General features: G+C 34.6%; 1 pseudogene; it reads left to right on the plus strand.

The window, feature by feature from the left end:
* The first annotated feature begins 3640 nt into the window (after positions 1–3640).
* Positions 3641–4534, plus strand: LOC134391304 (heterogeneous nuclear ribonucleoprotein D-like; annotated as a pseudogene).
* The last annotated feature ends 4627 nt before the right edge of the window (positions 4535–9161 follow it).

The following is a 9161-nucleotide window of genomic DNA, read 5'->3' on the forward strand; positions in this document are numbered from 1 at the left end:
TATAGCCAAAATAAAAATAGATTGTAAACAACAACAAAAACTAAGGCTATATGTCTTGTCTAGATCCAGATAGGCAGAGCAGTAATTATTCAAGTAAACAATGAATGTGGCTTTGAAAACTTTACCCAATCCTCTCCTGACTTGAGTATGAAGGGCACTTGTAAAAATACTACAATGTATAGAAAGATGAGAATTTCTCAAAATGTTATAATAAGAGGAAACTGTGGATATAAAACTGTACATGTTAATGCTAAAAAGATCTGTAGGCATAGAACAAAGTTTTCAATGAAAGACAATGAAATGTGATTATTTTGTGGTCGTGAAATCGTGAGTAATTTTACTTATTCATTTGTACTTTTCAGAATATGCTCAAATATATTCACCACAATATATTCACAAATGCTTGTTTTAATCATACCAATAGCACTGTTATAGTAATGCTTTAATGTACGTGAATTATTGAGTTAGACATTTTATTTGGCTGTATAGTATTCAAAATTTTTGTAGGCCCCTGAGTTCCACTCAACTGAAATCAGATAACCACAGATCTCTGTACCACATTAGATTAATTACTTTAAACAAGTTTGATATGGTCAATTGTACTTATTTTATATATTTGATTATTTTTACTTTTTCTCTCTCTCAAATTAGAAGGCATGTTAAAGTCAAGGTCTCTGTGTTATCAGCCTTTGTAATTTTCATAGCACCCGAAACAGTAAGTACTTAACGACTACATGTTAAAGGAAACAGGTGTTTAGGTTCATAGCAATACAATAATGGTTTCCATTTTTTGAGCATCTCTCATGCAATTCTTCACTTGTTTGAATTAACAAGTAAATTATCATTTTCATTTCTGTGTTTGTATTAGTGTACTGTTCACTAAAGTAAACTTATGAAAATACTAATACTGTAGCTGAGTGTGTAGATGATTAATCTAATAAATTTTATTGAGTACCTAACAGAAGCAAGTGAATAAGGTTAGTTCTTAGTGGTATATGGAGATGAATATGATAACATTCTTAAAGAACTGTTCTAACTAAAAATTGTCCATTATTTTCAATGTAAGCATGTTTGGAAACTCAGTCAACACAAAATTATATATGAAATTTGTTAATTTAGTTTCTTATTTTGTATTGGTATAGTTTGAAAATTGTGGTAGAGACTAGGAAATCAGCACTCTACATTTAAGTATATTTCTAAAGTGGGAAAAAAAAGAAAAACATCTTGAGTCCCTATATTTTTTATCAGTAAATCTGCATGACAGACACAGGGGCCCACAGGAAATTTTGCTTTATTAGACTTTTTACAAGTATTTGTTACCAAGCACTTTTTATCCTCTGAATCACTAGAATAAAATTGTATGCTAAAATAAATGGCTGTGAGTGTAATTAGTTTCACGAACTTACTTACCTTCAATTTTAAATGCCAAACTGTCCATCCAAAACTACAATTAAGCAGTAGTTGTAAAAGGGAAAAGATATTCTATTGGGAGAACTCCTTTAAAATGTCACTTTAAAATTTTATTTTGCAAGATAATTGCTTACTTGAATTGCCAAAAGCAATGTTTTTTCCTAAGAAGGTTTTACATTTCTCTATATTCTTAACATGTTTATTTTTGTCAAAGTTTTCTAAAAGTTATAACTTCAAATTTGATATTGCTTTGTTGTTGTTAATGTTGCTTTTCATTCATAAGATTTTAGCTAAACTTTTTGTGACTTGGAACACGATAGTCAATAGGGAGAGAGTGATCAGACTGTAGGAAAAGTGGCATCCTCAGCATTCTACCAATCGAAATGTATTGATACCACATTAAGAGCAGAAATCAGTACTGGAGAAAAATCCTGTCAAGGCCAGGAAGATACCCAGAAGAAAGGGCTTCTAAGTCATAATTCTCTTCCCAGAGAATTATACAGCAGACATAGTGTTAGCTTTCTTGAGGACAGTTTGAGACACATCCTCCCATCAACATTCTGACTTATCCTTTATTCTTTTAATTATTCAGCATTTATATATGAATGTATTAACTATTTAAAAACATTTATTAGTGAATATATTAAACATAAAAAGAGCATATAAATATAGGTATAATTATGATTTAAAGAAAAATAAGAAAACTAACACATTCAACATCCCACATGAAAAAGTGAGCATTATAAATATTATATATTAATTTATCATATTTACCATGTGCCAGTCTCCATTTTCATCTCTTTCCTCCCTCTTCTCCTGAAGTAACCAATATTAACTTTCTCCTATTATTCCTTTCCTTTATTCAAATTCTTGTCACACTTTCACTTATATCTTATTGACTTTTTAATTTTTTAACATGCAAGCATGGAATAATATGGTATTTCCTTACAATTTGTTTGTAGATTAATAATTAAATTCTTGCTCTATCCAAGGTGATACCTGAACCTCACCTTTTATTTATTTTCACTGCTGTAAGGTGTTCCACAGTACAAAACACCTATAGTGTATTTATTTATTCTTTTGTCAATGGACATTTGAGTGTTTGGATGCCTAACAGTTGCTATTATAAGAAATATAGGGTAGGGTCTTTAAATGTCCTGTATCGCACGAGTGTATGCATTTCTCTGGAATAAATAGAATTGATGAGACATGAGGTATGTTCATTTTCTACTTTGTTAGAATTCCCAATTGTTTTCCAAAGTGGAGATTTCGATCTATTTTCCCCCTAAAAATCTGCTTCTCTGTATCCTCAAAAATAATGGCATTATCAGACCTTATTACTTTGCTAGTGTATTGTTGTTGAGCACTTATTTCACTGTGGTTTAATTTTGTATTTTCCTGATTACTAAAATCTTTTCATATTTTGATTGATTTTTCACATCTGATTTTTTGTGAAAGGTCTGCCTATGTATAGTAATTTTACCCTAAATTTAGCTTTCCCCAAACATAAAGTCTGATATTGACATAGTGTCAGGCAGGAATCTCAGATCCTTCTGCCACTTCCTGTGCAGGTCGTGAGTCAGGTAATCGAAAGAGGATTCTGGTAACTTTATGTAAGGTAAACATACCTTATTCTCCAGATATGAGCTTCACAGACATGCTCTGCAGACCAGCAGTTCAGAGTAGTTACCTTTAAAATTTTAGTACACAACAGCAGCCACAAGCAAAGCATGACATGATTACAACAATCATGCTGAATCAGTAAATGGGCACGCATGCGCTGTTACACTACTTTTATAACTTGTTTCTAGTGAATGGGCTGGATCTTGCCCATTTGTAACAGATGTGAGGCAAGAGATCCCAACTAAACTTTTTCTACTTTCCTTACACATAGCTACTAGGTTTTGTTTAATATTAGCTCTGTATATATTTTACATAATTTTGTATTCAATATATTTAACGTTTTAAATGTGTCTCATATAAGCAATAGATATGTGGAATTTTTTTCCCTACTCACAAAATCTTTGTCTTTTAACTAAAGGGTTTAGTTCATTAAAATTGATTACATTACTTGAAATTTGGATTTATACCACTTTATTTGTATGTTCTTTCTCAAAGTGTTTCTTTTGATCTCTTCCACCGCCATTTTAAATCCAGCTCCATACAACACCCCGAAACCACTACTGCTGCGACCGGGACTGTGTGCCAGCAAACCCCCTCCACCACAGTGGAGGACATGAACGGGTACAGCAACATAAAGGAATTGGCAGAGGGATCCAAGATCGATGCAAGCAAGAATCAGCAGGGTGAAGGTAAAATGATTATGGGAGGCTTGAGCTGGGATACAAGCAAGAAAGATCTGGCTTAATATTTGTCTCAATTTGGGGAAGTTGTAGACTGCACAATTAAAACAGATCCAGTCACTGGAAGATCAAGAGGATTTGGATTTGTGCTTTTCAAAGATGCTGCTAGTGTTGATAAGGTTTTCGAACTGAAAGAACAAACTAGACGGCAAATTAACAGACTCCAAAGGGCCAAAGCTTTAAAAGGGAAAGAATCCCCCAAAAAGGTTTTTGTGGATAGATTGAGCCCATATTCCTCTGAACAACAGTTTGAAGAATATTTTGGAGCCTTTGGAGAGATTGAAAATATTGAACTTCCCATGGATACAAAAACAAACAAAAGAAGAGGATTTTGTGTTATCACATATACAGATGAAGAGCCAGTAAAGAAATTGTTAGAAGCAGATATCATCAAATTGGTACTGGGAAGTGTGAAATCAAAGTTGCCCAACCCAAAAGGTATATAGGCAGCAACAGCAACAACAAAAAGGAAGAAGAGGTGCTGAAATGGTGGATGAGGTTGTACTAGGGGTCAAGGCCGAGGTCAGAGCCAAAACTGGAACTAAGGATTTAATAACTATTATGGTCAAAGATATGGAAATTACAATAGTGCCTATGGTGGTGATCAAAACTATAGTGGCTATGGAAGATATGATTATACTGGATATAACTATGGGAACTATGGATATGGACAGGGATATGCAGACTACAGTGGCCAACAGCACTTATGACAAGGCCTCTCTAGGGGTGTCAATCTCCAAAACAATTACCAGCCATACTAAAGGAGGACATTGGAGAAAACAGGAGAAGGTGCTGAAGTAACTCATCTTGCAGGATGACAATGAAGACTGGTCTTCTGTTGATCTGAGATGATTATTTTGTAAAAGATTTTCCTAGTGTAAAAGAGACAACTGTGTCCAACTGTATATAGCTGCCAATTAGTTTTTCTTGTTTTGACTTTGTCCCTTGCTGTCTGTGTTATGACTCAATGTGGATTTGTGTTTATTCAAATTTTATTTGTATGATTTCATGTTAAACCTCAAATAAGTACTTCCTTATGAGAAAAAATAGTATTTCTGTTTGATTTTTTTTTCACTTTCTTGATTTCGTTTGGATTGATTTAAGAGACATCAATCCAAGTTATTTTTCCAGATGTGCTTTGAAAGTTTTACACTTTATTTCTATTGCTCTATATTTAGTTACTCTGAGAATTTTAACACATATAATTAACAAGTTCTAAACGTTTTTCATGTCTTCGTCTTTTGTGCTCGTCAAAAAACGATCTTTGAAAGCTTTAAATCCAATTGCCCTCTCTGTATTTTTGCTATTATTATTGTCAAGTACCTGAGAACCATCTTTTTAAATTTTTTTTATTTTTATTTATACATATTCATGGGGTACAGAGTTGACTATCAGTATTTGTGTATAGCATGTGATGATCATGATTATTTGCGTGTTCATCATTACAAACAGTAATGACATGTTGTCTTACCCAATTGCTCCCTACAATCCCCCCCCTTTCCCACCTGTAGTAACAAAACACAAATTAGACAATGTTATGATTATCTAGCCTTTATTTCTACATTCTTTATTGTTCCACATTGTTTATTATTCTTATAGTTCACCATTTTTTTTCTTGTGTTATCAGGCCTTCATTTTTCCCAAAGAACTCTTTGAATAGTAAGCTAGTTTGTATCTGAATATATCTTTATAAGATAGTCATTATTGAATGCTAATGTGAAAAACATTAAGGTAAACAATTCTAGGTTGATAATTATTACATCTTAGCACGTGGCAGATACTTATCCCACTGTCTTCTGGCTTACACTATTGATGTAAAGAAGTTAGCTCTCATTTCTAAATAAGCAGAATATGTTTTTGTCTCTCTTTTTTGGGGAAGATCTTAATGTATGTTTGGGGCTTTCTAGTTTCATGCTGGTTAGTCTGCATGGGGTTTCAGTTTTAGTAAATCTGATTGGTGTTTTTCATCAATTCTGAAAAAGTTTCAGCCATTATTTTAAATATTGCTCCTTCCTTAATGTCTCCATTTTCTCCCAGAATTTCATTTAAATTTATTTCCCACATCTCACACCATCCTTCATATGTCTTAACCTCTTTCAGATATTTTTCTCTTTGTCTCCCCCTCTCTGCATTCTAATTTTATCAAAGTTTTAGTTCATTCTTCAGATGTTTCTAACTTGCTGTTTACCAATCTCCTAAATATCTAATTTCAGTTTTTACAATGTTCAGTTCTGAAAGTTCTAGTTGGATCTTTTATAAATTTGTTGACTAATTAAGCATATTTAAAAATAATTATATATTTCTTTCTTAAATATATTATTTTTAGATTTATTAAACATAAGCACTTTATATTCTGTATTGAAGAATTACACTATGTGTAGTATTTGAATGTCTGATTCTCACTTTTTTTTATTCTTCCTTATGGGGGCTTTTTTTCATATGTATGTTCTCATTTTTTATTGTATGAGCCCATGGTCATTAGAAATTGAGCTCCAGGAATTTTTGATGCCTGAATTTAATGTGTCTATCTTCAAAGATAATTTGTGTTTCTTTTTCCAGGCACATGGGCATATTATCAACCTGCAATTAAGTTAATTAAATACATTTTAGTTTGAGCTTTTTTACATCTTACCAGTATTGAGAATTTCCATAAAACACTAATGTCTATAGTTAAAAATTTGAGGTGTGGAAGTCTTGTTTTTATTTCATAAACCCAGAACCTAGACTAACAAAAGGAAAATAAATTCTGTCTCTCTTTTTAGAGTGATTTTTTTAACTTTTTCTATTTCACACCTCTTGGATTTTTGTGATCTGAATTTTTGCCTGGTATGACCTGTCTCCTGTATCATAAATGTGGTTTCTAAGAACCAAAGCTCCATGCTCCTAGGGATCACAGATATCACTAGGGAAACTGCTGGCTTTATTCCTCAGTTTACTCATGCATACTCATAATTTTCCTTCTCAGCTATGCATTTAAAAATATCTTAAAACTTATCTTATTAACATGTTTAGGTTTTCATACCTGGTGCTTTTTCTCAGGATGTGTGTGTTATTAATTAGAATAAATACTGATTTTTTACAACAAATAGATGTAAAATGCACTGGCTAAGAGATCAAAGACATTTATTTATCTTTTCTATTTCAAGAACATGAGTGAAGATTCCAGGTTCGAGGTGGGGGGTGGGGGCAGCTCTGTTTTAGTGATCATTAAAGACTCAGATTCCTTCCTTTTTGTTGCTCTACCATAACCTAAAGAATCAGGTACTTAGGTTGAAGATGAGTCATGGACAGGTCAGGTTTCCTGCTGGCAGGAGGATGAGAGAGAATGTCAAGAGCAGCAGTTTCCTTTTAGTGAAGGAAGCAGAAACTGTACAGAGCTCTTCCATGTGACCAGTAAAGGATGGTGGGAAATATATTTCTGGCAGCAGCCAAGGATTCTGTTATAGCATATTTCAATTGAAGAAGGAAAGAATGGATATTGATAGGCAAACATCAGGCTCTGCTGCATTTCTTCTGCTGTACTTATAGCAATGCAACACCTTTAGCTCCTTAATAAACAATCATTTGTAATGTGTACTATGTGCTAGCCCCTGTGTTAGAATTCAGGGATACAAATTTGAATATTATATTCTCCCTATCTCCAAGTAATTTGCAGACCGTTAGGGAGAGCCCATCATGTAAACAAATGCACCCAGAACATGTTTATATAAATTGTGATTGAAGCAGGAATACAGGTTCTCAACAAAAAAAAGGTGGTCATTTCTAGCTGAGTCGGGAAAGACTTTTATAAAATGCAAAAAAGAAGAACCCAGTGATATGTAGCACATGTACATGAATTAGGCATATAAAAGTGTGGACAGCCTAAATGTAATCTAAAAAGTAAAACCAATAAAAGATACATTGGCCAAGACACCTGATTAAGTAATTTAAAATTATATGGATTTTCACTACTATAGGTTTATTTTGGCTGATACAATCAATACATGATATAAAAGTCTAGGATGAATACTGAGAGTAAAGACATAAGATAATTTTTGATATTTAATTTGATAAATATTACCAATAACTTTCTAAGTAGTAGATTCTATGAATTTCTTTCAGTCTTTTTCATCATGTTCTCTGTAATCAGATTTATTGAAATTTTCAGTTGGCAGGAGCACACCTGGAGACCTCAGTAGCCATGGTCAGCCCTTGCCAACAGACAGCAGGAGTTTGCAGGATCTCAGGAGCTGCAGGCAGCCTCCATCATTGCTGCAGACATTACTGCCATGTGGGAGGTCCACCACAGCTATTGCCAAGCCACCGTTGCCACAAGGGTGGTTCACTATCACATCATCAGCCACTGATGCCATGCAGGTAGCCTGCTGACTGATCAACTGCACTGACACAAGGACAGTCACCAGCAGAGCCCAGAGAAAGAGGTGAGAAAGTGCAGACCTGCGACTCAGTGGCCTAACCCATGAGGAAAATTATGCTGCCACATATGGTAACACACCTGGGAGTTGGAGGTATGTACACTGTGCATGAGACTGGCTTAATCCATGAAATGCATGCAAAGCTCCTGAGAATTTAGAAACCCAGGCAATGCAAATAGAGTGGGAAAGAAAATTCCCAATCACTACCAACCCATGCCCCAACCAGGAGAAGCAAGAGCCCAGGAGGAACCTCTGCCTGTTACAAAGAGGAGAAAGAAACCCTGTCCCAGGTCTCCCACTCAAACTGAGGAGCTCTCGTATACCTCTCTGCACCCATCAGGGTCACAGGATGCAAGCCAGGATGTCAACAAGCCTGCCTAGGGACACCAAGCCCAGCCAATGAGCAACAGGGCACTGAGGCACTACTCCCCCAAATTTAAGAGCTTGCACACTTCTTCAGTGAACCAACATAGTGTCACTAACCTCAGCAAGGAGTCACTAATTGCCCCAGTGCCTAGACTACAGAGGCACTCATATACAACTTCATATGGCTGAAGTACACACAGAGAGACTTTGAGCCAGTACCAAAATACTCTACTTAATGGTCAATATAAAAACATCTACAAGAGGAAGTCTCTCTCTTCAAAGCCCCCTCCAGAAGAATAGGGAAAGCAATTGCTCTACCAGGTGACCAGACATCAACATAGAGATACAAGAAATATAAAATATAAGAAAATGTGACACTATCAAAAGAATATAATAATACTCCAGGACCAGAGCTCACTAAGCAGTAATCTCTTGAAATGATTGTGAGCAACAACCTTAAGGAATCTCAATGAGATACAAGAAGACTCAGATGACAAACGAAATGAGAAAAACTATCCTGGATATGAAGGATGAAATTTACAGAGATTAATACCTTAAAAAAGAATGTAGCATAACTCTTGGAACTGAAGGATGCATTCAATGAAAC

Source organism: Cynocephalus volans, chromosome 1 (assembly GCF_027409185.1).
Source record: "Cynocephalus volans isolate mCynVol1 chromosome 1, mCynVol1.pri, whole genome shotgun sequence".
Taxonomy (NCBI): domain Eukaryota; kingdom Metazoa; phylum Chordata; class Mammalia; order Dermoptera; family Cynocephalidae; genus Cynocephalus; species Cynocephalus volans.